Source organism: Limulus polyphemus, unplaced genomic scaffold (assembly GCF_000517525.1).
Source record: "Limulus polyphemus unplaced genomic scaffold, Limulus_polyphemus-2.1.2 Scaffold1237, whole genome shotgun sequence".
Classification (NCBI taxonomy): Eukaryota; Metazoa; Arthropoda; class Merostomata; order Xiphosura; family Limulidae; genus Limulus; species Limulus polyphemus.
In genome coordinates this window covers 251,066-256,552 of record NW_013666847.1, presented here as the reverse complement: position 1 = coordinate 256,552, position 5,487 = coordinate 251,066, and the positions used below count along the sequence as shown (strand labels likewise).

The 5,487-nt window shown below is 35.4% G+C and overlaps 1 pseudogene; it reads left to right on the top strand.

The window, feature by feature from the left end:
* The window catches only part of LOC106462742, a 144,289-nt pseudogene that overhangs the window by 62,405 nt on the left and 76,397 nt on the right, over positions 1 to 5,487 (top strand).

The following is a 5,487-nucleotide window of genomic DNA, read 5'->3' as shown; positions in this document are numbered from 1 at the left end:
CCATCAGCAATCACTGCTGATCATCCAATTGAAAATGTGTTATACTAGTTGAAAAGAAATATTGCAAAAGATAAGCTCCAAGCGTCCATCAGCAATCACTGCTGATCATCCAATTGAAAATTTGTTATACTAGTTGAAAAGAAATATTGCAAAAGATAAGCTCCAAACGTCCATCAGCAATCACTGCTGATCATCCAATTGAAAATTTGTTATACTAGTTGAAAAGGAATATTGCATAAGAGAAGCTCCAAACCTCCATCAGCTATCATGGCTGATCAATGTTGTTACACAGTTGGAAGTAGACAAAAAGCATTTAAAATTCATAAACCACATAATTCGAGAGAGGGGCTATAGTTTCAGCTTGCATTTGTTCTATTTAATCCATTTCCAGGGGGTGTGGCTATAGTTTCAGCTTGTAGTTGTTCTACTTAATCTATTTCCAGTTTTTTAGGTGAAGTTTTCTATCCCATCGCTCAAAACCTACTTAGTTTCGTTAAAGTTTCCACCCACGCTCTCCAGTTAATTAACAGCATTAATTTTTCTGCCACTTTTTTTTTATTCTTTCCATAGGTTATATAGCAAGTTTTTATACTTTTATCGCTCACAATGAAGGTTTCCAGGACCTCTACAACAGTGGAAAGGACTTGTAGTCAGCCTGCCATCTAGTGGTGTAAATCAGTAATTGTTAGTTTTCAGGGAAAACTTTAAAATAAATACGTATAAATAAACTTGTGGCGTTGTTTGGGAATTAAAATAGACCGTTCACACAAAATTATGTTTGTTGGGTGCATAGAATACCATATGTTTTGGTCAGCACACTCCTATTTTGTTCGGCAGATACACTGACTACGTGCCGCGCATTTATTGGCAACTCAACAGAACATGTTATCCTTATTAACTTTTTTTTTCTGATTTTCACCCCTCATGAAATTTCAATTGACTTAGATATCAGTATTTATAGTGATAGACTCATCAGTTTAGTTCATTATACATCCGTAGACTCTCATTCTTACTCAATGATCGATTTTTGTCATTCTCCCACTGCACGTGCTATTCCCTTTTCCCCAGTTTTGACGTTTACTGTGCATTTGTGGTGATAATATTGACGCTATTACTAAACCCAAAGACACGACACGCTTCTTCTCGAGGTTATTCTACACCTAACATAGATAAAACTTTCCAAAAAAGCTAATTATATAACCCGTATACCTCTCATGAAAACGTCACAAAAGGCTTAGCAAAACTACCTTCGACTATTCTATATCAATCTCTCGTGGTAACAGAAACGGTTATGGATAACGTTCGCACTTTGCATAGTTGTTCATACATTAAAATTATTCTAAGTTTAAGAATAGTGGGTGTATATGCGTTTAACTGGTTCCTGGTTTCAAATTTCAGCAAGATAATGACTCAGAACATTCTTCTGTGGTATTTATAAGAAAAGAGAAAGATATAGTGATATATATAAGTTATGAAATGGTCAGTGGAAAGTCTTTTTGTTAATCCAATTGAAAATTTGTTATACTAGTTAAAAAGAAATATTGCAAAAGATAAGCTCCAAACGTCCATCAGCAATCACTGCTGATCATCCAATTTTCTTCAAAACTTCAGGTCAATATTGCTTCATTATCGACAGAAACTTCAAGATACAGTGGTTATGGCTAATTTTAGCAACAAGAATAAATCCAGGATGACTTCCTTGGAAGAGATCACGTTGTGTAACTCGTGAACACATGGACAACCGCACTTTGATTATTGGATCTAAAGGTTATTATAATACCTGAAATTCTTTCACATGTTTATCTGTTATCTACTGTACCCTTTGTGACCTTAGGTAACCTATTATAAACAGGCAAGTCAGTGAAATATTTCCTGAACACAGATGACACATTGTTCACGGTAAAACAACACGATCTTCCACATCTGTGACAAGTTGTTTCAGAATCTGTTCTCATTAACCGTTGCTACTCACTGGAATCTGTTGAGCAACGCCTTATTTATATTCTTGACACTCGTTCCCCATTCGGTTGAATTAAATTAAATATTTTATTTTATGTATATATAGTTTGACGTTTTTGCTTACCCCACCCCTTCCACCTCTTCTTATTTTATGTTTCGATTTTCTACCCTCTTTCTTTATTTAAGTCTATTTGAATTTCTCTTTCCATCTTTCTTGACCTTTTTCTTCTCGTTTCCTCCGTCTTTATTATTATTCTATTTGTCGTTTTACTAATTTAAATTGACTGCTATGACCTCTTACCTTTCATATGTTTAGTATTTTCTTTATAAGTGGCTGCTGACATTTTTGTTGTTGTTATTTACATATGTATTTATGAGTGCATTGTAAATTAAATAATTTTTATTCGCCCGAAGTAATTATTTTATGTATATTTAGTCAGTTGTTTATTTTCTGTAACAATACTTAACTAACGCTACTGTGTGTGGGTTTGTCCTGTGATAGAGTTCTAGCGAGCCGGATTCAAATCCCTGCGATATTACAATATATTCCCCACACTTGGTGCGTTATAAGATTGACAGTCAGTCCCTTAGCGTGGATGGTAGATGGTAGAGTGCTGTTGACTGGCTGCTCAATAGCTGAAATTAGAGACGGCAGGAGATAACCTTAGTAACTTTGCCATAAAATACAAAATACACTAACACTATTAGCATACAGATTGTTTAACGTACGCAAAATATCCCACTCATTGTTTATATAGTTTCTCTTCGAATTTGTGTTCTCTTAAAGTTGTTATAAAGAAATTTTAGACAAAGCTCGAGAAAAAACTTCTAAACGTTGATTATTCAGTTTATTTTGTTCCAAAATGAACATCTTGGTGACGATATTATAACAAAAACAACTCATTTTTGTTTTTGCAACTTTTCTTCAAAACTTCAGGTCAATATTGCTTCATTATCGACAGAAACTTCAAGGTAGTCTTCTTTTACTTATTAAATTTTAACAACATGCTGTTCGGTTATGATTACCTAATGACTACAGGAAGGTTATTTATAGACAAACTTGTTTTATTACTAAATACTTTAAGTAAAGTAATCAAACTTTGTCATATTTTGTTTTTAATTTACGCTGTGATTAGTTTTGAAAACATCGAGAAAAAACTGTCTATTTCCATAAAACGTCAGGTAGATGTTATGGTTTATAACCAAATATAATAAACCGGTATTTTTTAGGACTGTTATCATGTATAATGTGCAAACGAGTTTTGCTCTATTTTGATTTTGGATGTATGTGGTTCTTGTAATACAGCTGTGTGACGTCATCTCGAAATGGGAACAAGCTTTGCGGGAAGGACACTTGGGAAAGTTTGAAACGACGAAGGTTGTAAAATTAACCTACAAGAACCGGTAAGTAATCAGGTTTACTTCTGACTCTAAACTGTTCTTTGTTTTGACGCTAAACAAAGTTAGCATCTTAATTAAAAACATGACCGTGGAAAAACATCCAACTGTGCATTTAACTCGTTTGATCGAATTTTCTCTAATAAAGAAGAATATGTTGAAATATTAAACACAGGTGTACAAGTACGTTAATATGACACGCTAAATACGAAGTTGAAATATTAAACACAGGTGTACAGTACGTTAATATGACACGCTAAATACGAAGTTGAAATATTAAACACAGGTGTACAGTACGTTAATATGACACGCTAAATACGAAGTTGAAATATTAAACACAGGTGTACAGTACGTTAATATGACACGCTAAATACGAAGTTGAAATATTAAACACAGGTGTACAGTACGTTAATATGACACGCTAAATACGAAGTTGAAATATTAAACACAGGTGTACAGTACGTTAATATGACACGCTAAATACGAACTCTTATGTACAAAAGTTACTGAACACTTATTTCACGTTTTTTTGGATATTTTGTTTGATCTAACTCAAAGTGGGATGGAGTTCAATGAAAATAACACTTCCTTAACTACGCAGTATGGCCAGGTGGTTAGGGCGCTCGACTCGCAATCTGAGGGTCGCGGGTTCGAATCCTCGTCCCACCAAACGTGCTCGTCCCATCAACCGGGCCCGGCATGGCCAGGTGGTTAGGGCGCTCGACTAGCAATTTGCGGGTCGCGGGTTCCAATCCCACGTCACACCAAACATGCCCGCCATTTTAGCCGTGGGGGCGTTATAATGTGACGGTCAATCCCACTATTCGTTGGTAAAAGAGTAGCCTAAGAATTGGCGGTGGGTGGTGCTGACTAGCTGCCTTCCCTCTAGTTTTACACTGCTAAATTAGGGACGGCTAGCGGAGATAGCCCTCGTGTAACTTTGCGCGAAATTCAAACCAATCAACCTTAGCTACGATAGGAATAATATGTAAAATGGGATTTGCAATGGTGTTTAAAAAATCACGTAGGTTTTGTTTGCTACTAAATGATACTTTTTATTAAGTATCATCTGTATTATTTATCTTTTTTTTTAAAAAAAAAGCTATATTGCACTCTAGTTTCTTCCGATTTTAGCACTCTAACTACCCGTTTCTTTAACGATTTATTATTAACCGTAGGCTTGGCATTGCGTGGTGATTAAGTAGCGAGTTCGAATCATGTTCCAGAACATACTCACCCTTTCAGCCGTGGGGGCGTTATTATGTGATGGTCAATCACACTATTCGTTGGTAAAAGAGTATCACAAGAATTTTCGGTGGGTGGTGCTGACAAGCTGGCTTTCTTCTAGTTTTCACTTGAAAATTAGGGACGGCTAGCGCAGAATGCTATCGAGTAACTTTACGCGAAATTCAACAAACTAACAAAATTTATTAACCGTAGTCCGGATTAGGATGCTAAACATCTTAAAAATCACAAAACACTTATCTCCAGAAATAAATAGAATACGCCATCATATGAAATAACCAATTTAATAAAATGGGGTGTTGATTTATCATGATAATATTTTTTCAAAATCAAATTAGTCGTTTTCCATTTTCACCTAGGCTTTGCTTTCGGCAGATGTTAAAAGCAGAGACAGATAAAGAGAGGTTATTAACAGCATACTACGTGAATGAAGAAATCATCCAAGGAAAGTTCCCATTGTCTCTGGAATTAGCGTTAGAAATGGCAGCTCTGATGGCACAGGTATGTAAATATTTCATTCTCCTAACAGGTTGGTTCCAAAACTATAATTTTCTTCAACATTACAAAATCTCTTTTAGTTTTTATTGCAGTACACCTTAAAGGTCGTAGAATGTTTTATAAGTATCCTGAAATCAAGTATTTGAAAGACTTGTTTGAAAATTTGTACATAGACCAGGTAGTAGTTTTAATTTATTTTGTTACAATACACAATTTGCGCCCCCCCCCCAGTGGCACAGCGGAATGTCTGCGAACTTAAAAAGCTAGAAACCGGGTTTCAATACCCGTTGTGGGTAGAGCACAGATAGCCCATTGTGTAGCTTTGTGCTTAATTACAAAGAACAACAACAATCACAATGTTAGCTGAATTCGTGAAATATACGAAAC